Raw genomic sequence first — 19,631 nt, 5'->3', positions numbered from 1 at the left:
ACAATCATGGCTGCAATCTAGATGCGGCACGCTTCCTCTCCCCAGCACCGAACGAAATAGACTACATCAAAGGAGCATAAAATCACCTCTGGAGGAACAGAAGGACTCCCCAGTACCCCACAGAGGCAAAGGTACGTGGGGCTTGAACATTTCCACACTAAAACAAGAAGGAAAAGCTTGCACAGAAAAGTGAACTGAGCCGCCCTTCCCCCACTCCACCTCCCCCACTAAACCAGAGTGAGCTACCTGAGCACTCACCGGGACAGCGAGTGAGTGGGGAGCGTCTCTGTCTGAGGGGGCACTCCAGGGTCCTTGGGATCTGGGGACTGCCAGGAAAAAACGTCTCAGGGCGCTTTTACTGGAGAATCCAGTGGACCTGGACTCGGTGCAGGCTGCGCTGAACAAAGCCTGCTGATTATCTGGGCGGAGCTGAATACCTGGGCTCGGAGGCTGGGAAGAACTAGTCTGAAGCAACCTAAAGTCACAGAAAAACCGCTCTTATAACCCAGACCCCAGACCAAAAAGGAAAGGGAAATAAAACCACCAAAGGGATGGCTCACATGGCCCAAAATCAAGCCTCCAGGAAGAAAGGGAAAAAAGTGACTATTGAAAACTTTTATGGTGGAAGTACCCAAGGAAAAGAGGAGAATGAGGAGGAAATCCAAAAAAATTCAGAACACGCCTCCCAAAATGGAAACTATCAACAAGCTCTGGAAGATCTCAAACTGGAACTTATCCAAAAGATGGAAACCTTCTGGAAAGAAAAATGGGAGAAAGAGATCAGCTGTCTGACAGATAAGACTGCTCAATTGGAAAAAGAACTCGAAGCATCCAATAGAAGGGCAGACAAGGCTGAAAAGCAAATCCAGTCCCTAATGACCAGAATTAAGGACCTCGAAGAAAGTGAGATGATAAAACAGCAAGAATCAATAAAGCAAACCCAAATAATTAATGAATTGGAAGAAAACAGAAAATATCTCACTGAGAAGGTCACGGACCTGGAGAACAGAGGAAGACGAGAAAATCTCCGTATAATCGGTCTCCCAGAAAAACCAGAGGTAAACAACAAATTGGATTTTATTCTAGAGGAGATTATAAAAGAAAATTGCCCCCACATTCTGGAGCAAGGGGGCAAAATAGAAATAGAAAGGATTCATAGAACACCTTCTATACTAAATCCCCAAAAGACAACGCCTAGGAATGTAATTGCCAAATTCAAGAGCTTCCAAGTAAAGGAGAAAATCCTACAAGAAGCCAAGAAGAAGAGCTTCAGATATAAGGGGGCTCCCATAAGGATCACACACGACTTAGCGGCTAATACACTAAGAGACCGCAAAGCATGGAACACGATATTTAGAAAGGCAAGAGAGCTGGGTCTCCAACCAAGAATCAACTACCCAGCAAAACTGACTATATACTTCCAGGGGAAAGTATGGGCATTCAACAAAATAGAAGATTTCCAAGCATTTGCTAAGAAAAGACCAGAGCTCTGTGGAAAGTTCGATATCCAAGCACAGAAAGCAAGAGAAACATGAAAACGTAAATATGAAAGAAAGGGAAAAGGAGATAAATCTTATCTTTCTCTTTAAGTCAAACTCCCTTCTATAAGGACTACATTTACATCTAATTATATATATTAATATGTGGGGAAAATGTTTTGTGGAACTCTTATAAATTGTATCATCATAAGAGTAGTTAGAAGAAACATGCATAGGGAAAGATTGGGGAATTAAGAAGATTTGGGGAAAGTTGGGGCAAAAAAAGGAAAAGGGAGGGAGGAACCATGATAATACTAAGATTAACTGCAAGAAATTGGGGGGGGAATCAATAGAATAAACTTTCCCATATAAAGATACACATGGGAAGGGGAGGGGAAGAAATCTCATATGAGAAGGAGAGGAAGAGAGCGTGAAGTGGAATTACTTAAACCTTACTCTCAGTGAAATCAAATCTGAGAGGGAAGAACATCTAGATCCAGTGGGATCCTAAATTCTATCTTATCCATTAGGGCAAGAAAGAAAGGAAAATCAAGGAGGGGGGGGGAGGGAGTACAAAAAGGGAGGGAAGGAGAGGGGGGAGGGGAAGGGAGCATAAAAAGGGAGGGGCTAGAAAGGGAAGCATCTCAAGGGAGGGGACTAGGGGGACTGACCTAAAGTAAATCACTGGTTCAAAAGGAGAAAGCTAAAGAAGAAAGGTCAGAACTAGGGGAAGACATCAAAATGCCAGCGAATCCACAAATAACAATCATAACTTTGAACGTGAATGGGATGAACTCACCCATAAAACGCAGACAAATAGCAGATTGGATTAGAACACAAAACCCTACCATATGTTGTCTTCAAGAAACACATATGAGACGGGTTGACACTCACAAGGTTAGAATTAAAGGTTGGAGTAAGACCTTTTGGGCCTCAACCGATAGAAAGAAGGCAGGAGTTGCAATCATGATATCTGACAAAGCCAAAGTACAAATAGACCTGATCAAAAGGGACAGGGAAGGTAAATATATTCTGCTAAAAGGAAATATAGACAATGAGGAAATATCACTAATCAACATGTATGCACCAAATGGTATAGCATCCAAATTTTTAATAGAGAAACTAGGAGAATTGAAGGTGGAATTAGACAGTAAAACCATATTAGTGGGAGACTTGAACCAACCACTATCAAATTTAGATAAATCAAATCAAAAAATAAATAAGAAAGAGGTAAAAGAGGTGAATGAAATCTTAGAAAAATTAGAATTAATAGACATATGGAGAAAAAAAAATAGGGACAAAAAAGAATACACCTTCTTTTCAGCACCACATGGCACATTCACAAAAATAGATCATACACTAGGTCATAGAAACATGGCACTTAAATGCAGAAAAGCAGAAATATTAACTGCAGCCTTTTCAGATCACAAGGCAATTAAAATATTGATCGGCAAGGGTACATGGAGACCCAAATCAAAAATTAATTGGAAATTAAATAACATGATACTCCAAAATCGGATAGTTAGAGAAGAAATCATAGAAACAATTAACAATTTCATTGAAGAAAATGACAACGGCGAAACATCCTTTCAAACCTTATGGGATGCAGCCAAGGCAGTACTTAGAGGAAAATTCATATCCCTGAGTGCATATATTAACAAATTAGGGAGGACAGAGACCAAGGAATTGGAAATGCAAATAAAAAAACTTGAGAATGAACAAATTAAAAACCCCCAGAACAAAACCATACTAGAGATCCTAAAAATTAAGGGAGAAATTAATAAAATAGAAAGTGACAGAACTATTGAGCTAATAAACAAGACTAGAAGCTGGTACTTTGAAAAAACAGACAAAATAGACAAAGTACTGGTTAATTTAATTAAAAAAAGGAAAGAAGAAAGGCAAATTAATAGCATCAAGGATGAAAAGGGGGATCTCACCTCAAATGAAGAGGAAATTAAGGCAATCATTAAAAACTACTTTGCCCAACTATATGGCAATAAATATACCAACCTAGGTGATATGGATGAATATTTACAAAAATATAAATTGCCTAGACTAACAGAAGAAGAAATAGTTTTCTTAAATAATCCCATATCAGAAATTGAAATCCATCAAGCCATCAAAGAACTGCCTAAGAAAAAATCCCCAGGGCCTGATGGATTCACCAGTGAATTCTATCAAACATTCAGAGAACAGTTAACCCCAATATTACACAAACTATTTGACATAATAAGCAAAGAGGGAGTCCTACCAAACTCCTTTTATGACACAAGCATGGTACTAATTCCAAAGCCAGGCAGGCCAAAAACAGAAAAAGAAAACTATAGGCCAATCTCCCTAATGAATATAGATGCAAAAATCTTAAATAGGATACTAGCAAAAAGACTCCAGCAAGTGATTAGAAGGGTCATCCACCATGATCAAGTAGGATTCATACCAGGGATGCAGGGCTGGTTCAACATTAGGAAAACTATCCACATAATTGACCACATCAACAAGCAAACCAACAAGAACCACATGATTATCTCAATAGATGCAGAAAAAGGCTTTGATAAAATACAACACCCATTCCTACTAAAAACACTAGAAAGCATAGGAATAGAAGGGTCATTCCTAAAAATAATAAACAGTATATATCTAAAACCATCAGCTAATATCATCTGCAATGGGGATAAACTAAATCCATTCCCATTAAGATCAGGAGTGAAACAAGGATGCCCATTATCACCTCTATTATTTGACATTGTATTAGAAACACTAGCAGTAGCAATTAGAGAAGAAAAAGAAATTGAAGGCATCAAAATAGGTAAGGAGGAGACTAAATTATCACTCTTTGCAGATGACATGATGGTCTACTTAAAGAATCCTAGAGACACAACCAAAAAGCTAATTGAAATAATCAACAACTTTAGCAAAGTTGCAGGATACAAAATAAACCCACATAAGTCATCAGCATTTCTATATAATTCCAACACAGCTCAGCAGCAAGAACTAGAAAGAGAAATCCCATTCAAAATTACCCAAGACAAAATAAAATACTTAGGAATCTATCTCCCGAGACAAACACAGGATCTATATGAACACAACTACAAAACACTTTCCACACAACTAAAACTAGACTTGAACAATTGGAAGAACATTAACTGCTCATGGGTAGGACGAGCCAATATAATAAAAATGACCATCCTACCCAAACTCATCTATCTATTTAGTGCCATACCCATGGAACTTCCAAAAATTTTTTTTACTGATTTAGAAAAAAACATAACAAAGTTCATTTGGAAGAACAAAAGATCAAGGATATCCAGGGAATTAATGAAAAAAAAACACAAAGGAAGGGGGTCTTGCAGTCCCAGATCTCAGACTATATTATAAAGCAGCGATCATCAAAACAATTTGGTACTGGCTAAGAGACAGAAAGGAGGATCAGTGGAATAGACTGGGGGCAAGCAACCTCAGCAAGACAGTATATGACAAACCCAAAGATCCCAGCTTTTGGGACAAAAATCCACTATTTCACAAAAACTGTTGGGAAAATTGGAGGACAGTGTGGGAAAGATTAGGCTTAGATCAACACCTCACACCCTACACCAAGATAAATTCAAAATGGATGAATGACTTGAACATAAAGAAGGAAACTATAAGAAAATTAGGCGAACACAGAATAGTATACATGTCAGACCTTTGGGAAGGGAAATACTTCAAAACCAAGCAAGAATTAGAAAGAGTTACAAAATGCAAAATAAATAATCTGGATTATATCAAATTAAAAAGTTTTTGTACAAACAAAACCAATGTAACCAAAATCAGAAGGGTAGCAACAAATTGGGAAACAATCTTCATAAAAACCTCTGACAAGGGTTTAATTACTAAAATTTATAAAGAACTAAATCAATTGTACAAAAAAATCAAGCCATTCTCCAATTGACAAATGGGCAAGGGACATGAACAGGCAATTCTCAGCCAAAGAAATCAAAACTATTAATAAGCACATGAAAAAGTGCTCTACATCTCTTATAATCAGAGAGATGCAAATCAAAACAACTCTGAGGTATCATCTCACACCTAGCAGATTGGCTAACATGACAGCTTTGCAAAGTAATGAATGCTGGAGGGGATGTGGCAAAGTGGGGACATTGATTCATTGCTGGTGGAGTTGTGAATTGATCCAACCATTCTGGAGGGCAATTTGGAACTATGTCCAAAGGGCGATAAAAGACTGTCTGCCCTTTGATCCAGCCATAGCACTGCTGGGCTTGTACCCCAAAGAGATAATGGACAAAAAGACTTGTACAAAAATATTCATAGCTGCGCTCTTTGTGGTGGCCAAAAATTGGAAAATGAGGGGATGCCCTTCAATTGGGGAATGGCTGAACAAATTGTGGTATATGTTGGTGATGGAATACTATTGTGCTAAAAGGAATAATAAAGTGGAGAAGTTCCATGGAGACTGGAACAACCTCCAGGAAGTAATGCAGAGCGAGAGGAGCAGAACCAGGAAAACACTGTACACAGAGACTGATACATTGTGGTACAATCGAAGGTGATGGACTTCTCCATTAGTATCAATGCAATCCCTGAACAATCTGCAGGGATCTAAAAAAAAAATACTACCCACAAGCAGAGGATAAACTGTGGGAGTAAAAACACCGCTGAAAAGCAACTGCTTGACTACAGGGTTGGAGGAGATAAGACTGAGGAGAGACTCTAAATGAACACTATAATGCAAACTCCAAAAACAGGGAAATGGGTTCGAGTCAAAAACACATGTGACAACCAGTGGAATCATGCGTCGGCTATGGGAGAGGGAAAGGCGGGGGGGGGAGGGGAGGGGAGGAAAAGAAAACAATCTTTGTTTCCAGTGAATAATGTATGAAAACGACCAAATAAAATAATATTAAAAAAAATGCAAACTTAATTTTTAGAGATCTGGTTATTAAATATTTATTAACACACCACTTCCCAAACAGTAAACTTTAATATAACCTTGAGAAGATAAAAATAACTTTTTATTAAATGAAGGAATTCTGATCCATATAGACTCATTCTTCCTTTTCAAAATGAATGTTTTTAGAGAAAAATGACATAAGGGAGTTTAGTTTAATACTTAACTTGAAAGAAGTTGTGAGAAAAGGACCAGAATGGTTCAGTTGGACTTAGCACAAGAAATGGCATCATGGACTTCATCCAGGATATAAAAAGTAAAGATGAGGACTGAGATGACAATTGAATTGAGAGGAGATTTAATTGTTACAGAATCAGAAAAGCATCCTGATAAGGAAAGTGGAAAGGCCAGCAGAAAAATTGAAGACTTCATCAAAAAGAACTTCTGGGAATATGAATTACCCCTTTGCCATGTATCAGAAGAATACTCTTTGTAGAGAGATATTTTGTTTGTTTTGTCTTTTATTCTCCACTAAATGGAATAGAATTTTAAGTATTATTTAATAAATACTAATTGATCTGAATGTATAATATTGCAAATATTACAGATCATGACCAAATATCATACCTATTTTGCTCTCACCTAATCAGTCTTTGTACCCAAAGTTTGTACCCCACCCACATCCCAACAATGCACACTCTTTCCTGAGGGAAAGTATAGTAATAATGAAAAAATATTGCCAATCAAATAAGTTAGGCATTTCAGAACATTATACAAGGCAAACAGGCTGTTAATCTTATCCTCTCAAGACTGTTATATCTGCAATCAGTAGAGTGCAAAGTAGGGATGGCATAGGGATTATAATGAAGCATGAATACAGGAAATTTATTTTGGTTCCCAGCCACACCCATTCTTATTAGGAGCAAGTGAAAGCCCATCCACTGATGCTCCAACAGTCATTCTTTTCACACAAATCACCAGATCTCCAGCTACCAAAGCCCCTTCATACATATTAATTTTTAATTAGATAAAGATAATTTGCATCTTCTGTGTGTCTATGTATTTATATATGTGTACATATATTCAAATATACATATATGTGTCTATGTAGTTTTGCATGTAGGTATATATATTAGTATAAATATATATGTATGAATATACACATATACATACACATAATCTTTTTGTTCAGTTGTTTCAATCATTTCTAAATCTTCATGACCACTTTTGGGTTTTTCATCATAAAGATGAAAGGAGGGTTTGCATTTCCCTTTCCAGAGGCTGGATTTGAACTCAGGTTCTCTGGACTCTGAGACTATTGTTCTATACACCTAGTTGTCTCCTCCCTCCCTCCCCCTCCTTTATCTCTCTCTCACTCTCTCTCTCTCTCTCTCTCTCTCTATATATATATATATGTATATATATATATATATATATTTATGTGTGTGTATCTCACCAAAATTTCCCACTGTATCCCTCCCATTGTCCTTCTCATAGCACATATTACATAATAAATAATGTTCATAAATAAAAAAGAGAGAAAAGTCAGAAAATAATCAAAATATTTTCAAAAGAGAAAATAAAGTTACAAAGTAGCATAGTTATGGATCTCTGTCCCTCTACAAAGCAATGGAGAGGGGGTCATGCCCAAGAATTCTTACAGAAATGTTATGCTTTTGACATGCTTGGATCCTCTGAACTCCACTCCAAAGTTCTTATCAATAACCCATCTGTTGACAATTTTGAGTGTGTGTGTGTGTGTGTGTGTGTGTGTGTGTGTGTGAGAGAGAGAGAGAGAGAGAGAGAGAGAGAGAGAGAGAGAGAGAGAGAGAGGTGGCAAAATAAAGTAGATGCCTGTTGATCAGAAAGTGACAAAAGGAATCACAGGGATTAATTGTAATGGAATTTTACTGTGCTATGAAAAATAATAAATATGATGACTTCAAAGAGGTTTGGGGAAATTTAAGTGATATGATACAAAGGGAAGTAAACAGAAGCAGGGAACCACTATATAAATCAACTATGTAGTAAAGATTCTGGAGATCCTCTCCTACCTCCAACCTATAATGACATTTCCCAGATGATACAACTGCTGGTTCTAAGAGTAGCCATGATGAATTGAAGGTGTCTCTAGTAAAGTCTCCCAATAGTCTGTGACATTCTTTTTCAAAACTAAATACACAATCCAGAGAAAAGTAGGTTCAAACATAGAGACTACTATATGTGGGAAAAAGGGAGAACCCATATCCACTGAAAGTCCTTAAGTACCCGCTTAAGTATGACAGAGTTTTTCTTCTGGTTCCTTGTAGATTTTTATATATACTTTGTCTATCCTCGATTCTCAGACACTGCCAACAGCCACTATTCTACTGGTAAAAGGATTGAATTATTTATTCAGCTGTAGGCACAAAACTTATTTCCACCTAATAAAAAACTGAAATATAATTTTCAAGTGTTTAAGCTATCAGGGAGTAAGAAGCATATTGTATATAATGTCAGCAGTAATTTGATTTTTTACTTGTTTTTAATTTCAGTCCTGTGCTATCTATGTTAGTTTTGCTAATCTCTTTTCTCTGTCTCTGTCTCTCTATCTGTCTGTGTGTGTGTGTGTGTCTGTCTGTCTGTCTCTCTCTCTCTATCTCTCTTTCCCTTCCTTCCTCTATCCCTCCCTCCCTCTTTTCCTCCCTCCATATGCCTCAGTATAAAAAGCAAGTGGCTCTCTAAGAGGGAAAGGGGAAAATATGGGGAAATGACTTTATTGTCAAATGTAAGTGAAGTGAAATAAAAATAATTATAATAAATTCCATTTTAGTATAACCTAATAGCATGCTGTACTTCATTCCTCAGAATTCAAAGATACCTTATAGAAGGCCTAACACTAACATTATAGAACGTCTTAATTGAACTTAGGATATTTTGGACCTTTGTATCCCAGCAAAGCAGTTAGACTATAGGTATCCTGGTTTTCAACCTTGTAAACCCTTAATTCTAACAGTAGCATTGTGAGAATAGATGTGAGCTATTATTCTTTTGATTTTTGTTGTGTCTTGAAAATGTGGTAGAGTAGTGGCTGCAAGTAGTGGCTATGGGAATTACTAGTTATGGAAAAATTCATAAAAGGCACCAGCTTAAATCTGCAAAGAGTCTCAGGAAGACTCAGAAATTAGGAAGAGATTAGGTAAATATGAGAATTGCAGAATATTAGAACTTTAAGGTGTCAAATCATCTCAACCATAGCCATTCAAAATTTGACTCCACAATGAACCTCTGAAGTATTTATCTAGTCTCCATTTGAAGACCTGTGCTAAATGGAAATCTTCTTCCTCCTAAGGTTCCTATTTTTCAGTATCCTACTTTTTGAATGACTTCAGTTGTTTCATTGTTTCTGTTTAGTGGTTCAGTCATGTCCCATTCTTCATAATTTAGTGGACCATATCACACCAAGCTCTTTTACCCTCCACTATCTCCAAAAATTGATCCAATCTCATGTTCATTGTTTCCATGATGCGATATCCATATCCATATCATCTTTTGTACCCTTCTCCTTTTGCCTTCAATCTTTCCTAATATCAGGGTCTTTTCCAATGAGTCCTGTATTCTCATCATATGTCCAAAATATTTAAGCTTCAGCTTCAGTATTTATTAGTCTTAATTAATTTATTTAAGTTTTGATTGACTTGATCTTCTTGCTGTCCAAGGTGCTCTTCAGTTTTTAGGATCTTCTAAATCTGAGGTTGTATTAATTTATGGAGTTTTTTTTTTCCTAGCATCAAGCTGAAATCTTCTCAGATTCAATAAATCAATCAACTAAGCATTCATTAAGTACCTACTATTTTCCAGGAATCTCTAGATACTAGATTGGGATACAATTACAAAGAAAGAAATAATTTCTATTTAAAAGGAACTTATATCCTAATGAGAAAGACAAAAGTTAGATGATAGAAGATATTGAGAGAATAGATATACACACGCATAGTTGAACATCTATATGTGAATATGTGTATATTTACAACATATGAATATATACATAACATAAAGATAATAAATATTAATTTAAAAGTCAAACATTAAGTAGTTATGGAGGAAGGGCACTAGAGTTTGAGGGAAACGTGAAAGGAAGGCTTGATGTAGTGCTTATGCTATGTCTTAAAAAACAGTGATAATATACTTCAATCATAGGAAAAGTTAATGCAGAAGGACAGAGACAGGAAGTAGATGGAGTGCCCTATGAGAAAAAGAAAATAAAATCAATTTGTTAGTACCACAAAATGTGAGTGGGAAATGAGGGGAAGGAGTAATTGGGGCCAAATTGAGAAATCATTTTTAAAAGCCCATTGTTGATTAAGAAGTTGTTGGTAACTTTGAATCTTTCTAAGTTTCTCTCTCTGGGGGTAAAGAGAATAAGTGCAGTTCCCCTTCCATGGAAGAGCCATTAGAAAACCAGACTCATATATCCCTAAAGTCTTCCATTCTCCAGCCATAAAAATTTCTAGTCTCTTCAGTTGATTTTCATATATTGTCTATATTTGTAATGTCTTGGCTAAAGCATTCTACCAGTAACTGAAGACAATAGTCCAAAAGAGATTTGATCAGCTTTATTCCCCTTTAGCTCTGAAAACAATATTTATATTAAGTAGCCTAAGATTACACTAACCTTCTTACACTATACCATATAACTTAACTAATTTTGAGTTTTCCACTCACTGAAATCCCCTTATCATCTTCAGAGAAGATGTTGGCTAGCCATGCTTATATGTGTGATATGGAGGAGTATGATTTATTATATTTGACCCAGTATTCAAGCCTGGCAAGATTTTTATGCCTACTGGCTCTGTCACCCAACATGTTAGCTATCTCTGCCCACTTTGTGTCTCTACTGATTTGAAAAATATATCTACTATGCCATTCTCTAAGTCATTCATTTAAAAGAATGATAATCAACAGTCCCAAGTACAAATTCCTGAAGAATTCTACTGAAGTGTTTCTTCAAAGTTGACATTAAGCCACTCCTTTAAATGTATTTGTTTACTTATTTCTGAATCAACTAATTGTATTGTCTAGTCCACAGGTATCAAATGCTGTGGCCAGTAACACTTGGATCTGAACTAAATTAAAATGTAATTAGGGAATATTTATTAAAATAAGTAAAAATACTGAAGAACAAACAAAATGTTAGTTTGTGGTTTTCTAAATCAACGTGAAGCCAGTAATGGTTCTTTTCTTTAATTTAGGGGCCCCCATATCTGGATGAGTCTGAGGTCTATGTCTAGCCTAGTCTCTCAGTTTCATCTATAAAAATAATATAAACATTAACAAAATCTTAGCTAAAATCTAGGTAAATGATATCTACACCATTCTTCCAATATACCAGTGTAGAAACTCTGGCTAAGCAAAAGCCATCTCATTTTAGTTTTTCCTGAAATCAAAAGAAAGTCAATTGGTCTATACTTTGTAGATCATTTCAGTTCCCTTTATTTTTAAAATAAAGGCAATATTTCCCTCTACCCAGAACTTCTAAGTCTTTTCCTATTTTTCATATCTTTCAAAATCACTGCTTATAGAGTCAGCTATTATATCTATAATTTCTTTCATGAACCAGGAATATAGTTCACCTGGCCTTGGTGACTCGAACCCAACAAGATTATGTAAGCAATCTTTCACTAGCTCCTTTGTTTCTCTTAAGGATCATTCTTTTAAAATTTTGGGTTCTCCTTTCTATGTAAGGAGTGGATTTAAAGCTACTTAGTTACTTCCTGAATTTTGAACCACCCTTTTTATTCTTATTAAATATATCAGATAAGATTCCCATGCTCTGCACTTTAATATCCCTGTACTCAATAGTTTTGTTCTATTGTATCTTCATTACTCAAATGTTAGAAAACTTTTTTGGAGTTGGGGAAAAATTTGGTCTTAGTATGAATTGTTAGGAAATCAGCTACTTGGTGCATCAGAGTGCTGGGTTGGAATCAGTAAGGCCTGTTAAAATCTAACCTTAAACTCTTAATAGCTTTATGACTGTTGGGCAAGTCATTTAACCTCTGTTGCCTCAATTTCCTCATCTTTTTAACAGGGTTAATAATAGAGCTTCCCTCTGAGGGTTTTTGTGAGGATCAAATGAAATAATAATTGTACAATCCTTAGCAAGGATCTATTACATAGTAAGAGCTATATAAATATAAACTATTTTATCATCATAATCATTATTTCAGAGTTAGCAATACTTAGTGAAAATAACAAAGTGATAGAAAGATACTCGTTTTTTTTAAACCCTTACCTTCCATCTTGGAGTCAATACTGTGTATTGGCTCCAAGGCAGAAGAGGGGTAAGGGCTAGGCAATGGGGGTCAAGTGACTTGCCCAGGGTCACACAGCTGGGAAGTGTCTGAGGCCAGATTTGAACCTAGGACCTCCCATCTCTAGGCCTGGCTCTCAATCCACTGAGCTACCCAGCTGCCCCCGAAAGATACTCTTAACTGAAGGTTCAGATGCTATCATAAAGACAGAAAAAGTCAGAGAATAACAGAAAAGGAAAGTCAAGCAAAACCCTGTATGGTACTAACCATTGAATTTCCCATTTTTCTGTTTGCACTTCACTTTATTTTTTTTAAGTTTATTTATTTGATTAATTAATTTAGAATATTTTTCCATAGTTACATGAATCATGTAACCTCTCCTCCTACCCCCTTCCCATAGTCAATGAGCAATTCCACTGGGTTTTATATGTGTCATTGATATTTGCAGTAGGGTGATCCTTTAGATTATACATACCCAATTATTTCCCCATCAAACTATGTGATCAAGCAGTTGTTTTTCTTCTGAGTTTCCACTCCCACAGTTCTTCCTCTGAATGTAGATAGCATTCTTTCTCATAAGTCCCTCAGAATTGTCCTGGATTATTGCATTAACTGCTAGTAGAGAAGTCCATTATATTCAATTGTGCCACAGTATATCCATCTCTCTGTATACTGTTCTCCTGGTTCTGCTCCTTTCACTGTACATCAGTTCCTGGAGGTCTTACCAGTTCACATGGAATTCCTCCAGTTCATTATTCCTTTGAGCAGACTAGTATTCCATCATCACCAACAGATACCACAATTTGTTCAGCCATTCCCCAATTGAAGGGTATCCCCTTATTTTCCAATTTTTGCCACCACAAAGATGTATTTCCCTTTCTTAAAGTACAGCACACAATTCAAATCATATACTCTGTGTATATGTGTGTGTGAGAGAGAAAGAGAGAGAGAGAGAGAGAGAGAGAGAGAGAGAGAGAGAGAGAGAGAGAGAGAGAGTTTATATACAAATAGTTTTTCTAAACTTATTTTGGAGAATACAGAGATAAATGATACACCTGTTCTTTACCCACAGGGAACTTCCAATTTACTCAGGGAGATGAGGCATGTATACAACTAGAATACAACATTAAAAAAATTGTTCCATAAAAGAGGGGCAAAAAAAGATTCCATGCAAATACAGAGGAAGGCAAGCTTGTCTTTCTGTCAAGCTCTGGGAAGAATTACTTGTGAAAAAAGTATTTAAAGTAGATCAGGTCATCTATGTATAATGGACAGGGTTGAAAAGTGAGAACCAAATTTTTGTTATTTCATGGATTCAGCCTTCCTGGTGAGTTATATAAATCATACATAATATTCCCTAGTTGACTTCAATCCAACATGAGGAAATTTGGTGAACCATCTTCTAAAATGGTACTTTTGAACAAAAGAATCTTTGGTTCAGGTGTTGACCCTTAAGAATTACTGAGACAGTATAGAGAGTAGAAATTGAGTGAGTTTTTTAAAGGATTTTTTTACATTAACAAGCAATTATCTTCCCTATCTTTTCACTTAAGTAATCATTGATAAAACTTTGAAATAGAACAAAGCCAAGAACAGATCACTGAGGCACTTGACAAGCTAGCCCTCTCTAAAGAAAATCCCTAATATTTTGTCCATCATTAAATGATTATGTTTACCTAATAGCACTTAATATATTACTCATAGGGTGAATAATAGAAACAAGTTATAAAGAAAGTTGGAGAGAAATCACTAAGGAGGAAGAGTTTATATTCTCTAATATGCACTTGGGACAACAGAGTTCATCTGCATTCTATTTTTAAATTGGTTATTTTAAGAATACATATCCTGCTTACCCTATGGGAAGATGGCAGAGAAGGATATGAAACTTTCTTGCCCTCCTAACAACTCTAAGAAATAACCAAAAATAACTCTACAGGATCAAAACTAAAAGCAGCCAAAACAGACAGGAGTCTGGAGGGAAGCTGAACAGCTTGGCAAAATTAGGGAAGAATTTTCTGATTTCTGACTTTTTTGGTTTAAGTTCTACCACTATACACCCTCAAATTGAGTGGAACCAATAAAGTAAATTGTAGCAACCTCACCTTGTTTGCCAATACCCTAGAGTCTGTATCCCCAAGGATACCATAGGAATCATCAGACAGAGGGCCCTGTTAGCAGATGAGTCTGCTGTGGCCTCAGCTCCAGAGACCCCACTGCCCACAGCTAGGGATTTAAGGAGTGGAATTATGGAGTCTCTAGGTGCCAGGCCCTGAGGGCTAAAATTCAGACCTTTCTGAAAACTGACTAGGATCTTTGGAGGGCCAAGGTCCTACTAAGCTTAAGACTCCCTGTCAACAAACAAGGGGCTAGGAGGTCAGAGGATCATGGACTGGACACCTGTTTTGTCCTGGGCTGTGATAGTAGGAGAAGAGAAGTGAGGAAAGAGTATACAGCAGTAAGTATGGTTGCTCAGGGACTGGGGTTCTATCAGCTGTCATCACTTCCAATATAGTAGAGACCCTGGTTACTGCCACAGTGGGAGACAGACAGGTTGATTGCAGTAGCAATGTCAGAACTGTCTGTAAGCTCTTATTGCAATAATTGAAGTCCATCACAGACTGGGGCTTGAGGGGGAGAACCTAAGATTATATCAGATTATAAAGTTACATCATAAAAGCTATGTTATAAAATATTGGAATAATTAAGACCCAGTAAAATGAAACAAAAAAAATCCTGAACTGAGATAAAATGCCTCAATACAATGGGAACCTTGTATTCTAAAATGTCATAAAATACTTGTCAAATTTATTTCTATGTAACTGAAAAAGAAAAAAATAAACACAATTTAAACATTAAAAAAGGAAAAGAGGTGGTAGTGATGCAAGAAAAATCATGAAAAAAGACAACAGCTTGGTACATAAAAAATACTGAAGAAAATAACCTCTTAAAGACACAATATGCCAAATAGTGAGAAGAAGCACAAAAATATTCACTAAAGAGAATTACCCTTTAAAAAGCAGAATTGGTAAAATGGAAATAGAGGTACAAATATTTGCCAAAGAAAAGAATTCCTAAAGAGTAGAATTGGCCAAATGGGAAAGGAGGTACAATTCATCAGTGAAAAAAAAAGAATTCCTTCATAAATAGAATTGTACAAATGGAAACTAATGACTCCATGAGACAGTGAGATACAATAAAATAAACTTAAAAGAATGAAAAAAATGGAAGAAAATGTTAAATAACTCATAAGAAAAAAAATGACTGACCTGGAAAATAGATCAAAGAGAGAATATTTTTAAAGTATTAGACCACTTAAAAGCTATGATTTAGAAAAGGAGTCTAGCCATCATCTTTCAAGAAATTATCAAGGAAAACTGCCCTGATATTCTAGAACCAGTGAGTAAAACAGAAATTGAAATAATGAACCTATCACATCTTGAGAGAGGCCCCAAAGTGAAAACTCCCCAAAATGTTATAACCAAATTCCCAAGTTCCTAAGTGAAAGAGAAATTATAGTAAGCAGTTACAAAAAAAAAAAATTTAAATATCAAGGAGCCACAGTCATGATAAAACAAGATTTAGCAGCTTTTACATGAAAAAAGGTCTCTCCTCAAGGAGTATTCTTCTGATGTGTGGCAAAGGGGGAATTCATATCCCCAGAAATCTTTTTGCTGGAGTCTATCAGTTTTTTGCGGTTGACTTTTTTCAATTTTCCTCATTAGAATCCTTTTCTGATTCCCTAGCAATTAAATCTCCTCTCACAATTTGACTGTCATCCCAATTCTCCTCTTGGTTTTACTAAGTCTATTTTAAAATCAAATTGCTGGTGTCCCACAATGTGAGAAAACAAAATACTTATTTTTCCCCAATAGCATAACTTAGAAATACCTGAGGCATGGATGACAGGACAGTATATTTCTGAGGGTGTCTGAACCTGTATATGACAATTGGTGTAAAGGAATAAAAGGAATAAATTTCTTATGATAATCAGCCTAAATCATGTATCATAATTGATTTAAAAAGATCTTATACATTTCCATGAGGTATGTGTTCCTTTTTTGCAATTTAGTTGAGTCATGGAGATAGATGAAAAGGAGGAATAGTGGGAAGGATAAAACAATTTGCTTACTAGGTTCATAACCATGAGAAACATGAAAGTTTTCTAAGAATAAATAACTCGAGTTGTAGATTTTTATTTTGGGATTTGACCTGGAAGAAGAAGAAGAGGCACCCTGTCTGTGAATAAGGCAGTGAACTATAAACTATATCAAGAGATATAAGAAGGCCCTAGAGAAATAGGTAATCAACACATTTAATAATCCTTTCACTGAGAGTCATTGTGATCCCTTGAACAAAATTCAGGCCAAACTAGGAACCATTGAGGATTACAATGAGAGCAAGACTGTGATTTTGTCTATAATATCCTATTAGGAGCCTAAATTATGAGTGACATTTTATTTCCAAGCTACTATAAAGTGTAGTCATCCAGGAATGTGAATAAATTTTGGGGGGGAGTAGCAGATTTACTATTCATTTCTATTTTGTTGCTTCAATGCTATATCTTGCTTGAGTCTGTTATCAAATTGAGCAAATATGTGTATTAGAGTTAATTCTGAAGTTCTTATAATAATGAAGTTAACAATGAAGTTCTTATTTCTCTGGGCTTTGTAAGCCAAATAGATATTGTAGGTCAGGTTTGATTCAGACCTATTTAAAGTTTCTGGTTCAGTTGGAATAACATGAGACACTAATAGGTAACTTAAGAGTTAACTAGCAGTGTTTGCTTGGCCATAGCTGGGAAAATATATTGAGCAAAAACACAGAACCAATTCATTGGATGCAGCTTCCCATCTATGTTAACTGTCCTGGTTTGTCAGTCAGAAAGCTGAGGAAGGAGAATAATTGCCACCTCTTTTTAACTTAAACCACCAAATGCTCTAAATGAATGACCAAAGATTTAGTCTCATGAACTAAATAAGTCCTAGGGATTTGCTTTTTAAGGAAAAATCTAACCTAAGCTATGTGGTTACATGGTAGATGCTACTCCTACCTCACTAGGTAATTTGAATCCTAGTCCATGGTGATACAGAGCTTGAACATAAATTAGGATAAGAATTAACTAGATATTACTTAGAGATTTATTGGGTCTGAACAGTGGGGTATAAAAGATTGGGAATCAGAAGGTGTGGATTCAAGTTTCAGGTCTATAAATCACTATCTGTATGAATTTGGTCAAGTGACTAATCTCTGTGCTTCAAATTCTTTATCTGTTAATATGAAATGGTTCATCTAGGTCAGAGGATCGAAATAGATTTTTGTCACAAGCATTATTTGTAATCTAAAAAAGCCAATCAATCTGTTTAAATTTAAAATATATACTAAATATTGCAAAGGAAAACAATTATATTGACATTCAATGATCAAAAATGTTAAAAAAAAAATTCACCAACCCCAGTACAGCTCATCTAAACGATATCTCGGGTCTGATCCAGCTTTATATCCTATGATTTTTCAGCAAAATATTTGAGTCTTCTCTGTAGCCATCACGAATCTATAAAAAGACAATAGAAAAGCAGCCAGAAAATATGTCAATCCCCTATCTCCCATAGTAGTTACAATTAATGCCAGAGTAGGGATTTGAGGGTGAACATTCCATAGGAGAAGTGATGCAAATCAGGTCTTCTTGCTATGTAGCCCCATTTCCAGGTGACTCTGCACAATAACTTTCTATAGCTATAAAGTGCTATAAACTGTAGCTATTAGAAGAAGCCTCTACACTACCTGTCTTTTAATTAAGTCAATGCAGTATGGTGAACTTTTAGTACTGGTACTGAACAGGAACTGACACAAATTAGTAAGACAGTTTTGTTTTATTTTTAAATGTATTATACATCTTTCTGGAAGAGGCTGTCCTAGTCCTTTCTAATAATCTCACACAGCACTGGCACCTAAATGCATCCATACATAAACATAGCAACATGTATGTATATACAAATACATATGTGTACATGTATTTGTTTCTTTTTGTTTAGTTATTTTATTCAGACTCAACTCTTCAAAACCCCTTTCTGGGTTTTTTGACCACAACAATGGAATGGTTTGCCATTTTCTTTAATCAATCATTTTACAGATGAGGAAATTGAGGCAAACACGGTTAAGTTATAGAGTCACACAGCTATTAAGTGTCAAAGGCTGGATTTGAACTCACACAGATGAGAAGATGAATCTGACATTAGTGTGGGCTTTCTAACCACTATGACTCCTAGCTGTGTATGTGTATTTGTGTGTGCATACCCATGTGTGCATGTATAGTGGTCATCCAATCAAACACCTTCCTTTTACATAAAGAGGAGAACCCAATCAGAGAACAGAGAATTCAATTTGCTAGTAGTCACAAGGATAGCACAGCTCAGAAACAGTCCCTGATTTCAGGGTCCAAATCTCTTCCTAATATACTACATTATTTCAAAATATTGTTGGGAGAAAAGCAGTTTAGAGTCCTTAAACTACTATCAAAATATTGGCTGTCCCATCCTGACTGGGATGTGCCCTTCTGTAACACAATAAACAATCAACTGGTGTTAGGGGATAATAAAGGTGAGGATAATAACTGTCATCCATGTAACACTTTAAGATATGAAAAACACAATTTTACATAATTATCATCTCTCTTTGAATATTTGGACTCCAGAGGGTTTTTTATTCATTATTATTATTATTATTATTATTATTATTATTATTATTATTATTATAAACCATTACCTCCGTCTTAGAATCAATACCATGTATTAGTTCCAAGGCAAAAGAGCAGTAAGTGTTAGGTAATGAGGGTTAAGTGACTTGTCCAGGGTCACATAGCTAGGAAGTGTCTGAGGCCAGATTTAGACGGAGGACCTCCCATCTCTGAGTCTGACTCTCAATCTATGGAGCTACTCAGGTACCCCCCCCCCAGAAGTCCATTAATTCTCTCTT

The sequence above is a fragment of the Monodelphis domestica genome, chromosome 5 (assembly GCF_027887165.1).
Source record: "Monodelphis domestica isolate mMonDom1 chromosome 5, mMonDom1.pri, whole genome shotgun sequence".
Lineage (NCBI taxonomy): Eukaryota > Metazoa > Chordata > Mammalia > Didelphimorphia > Didelphidae > Monodelphis > Monodelphis domestica.
This window is presented reverse-complemented; position numbering follows the sequence as displayed.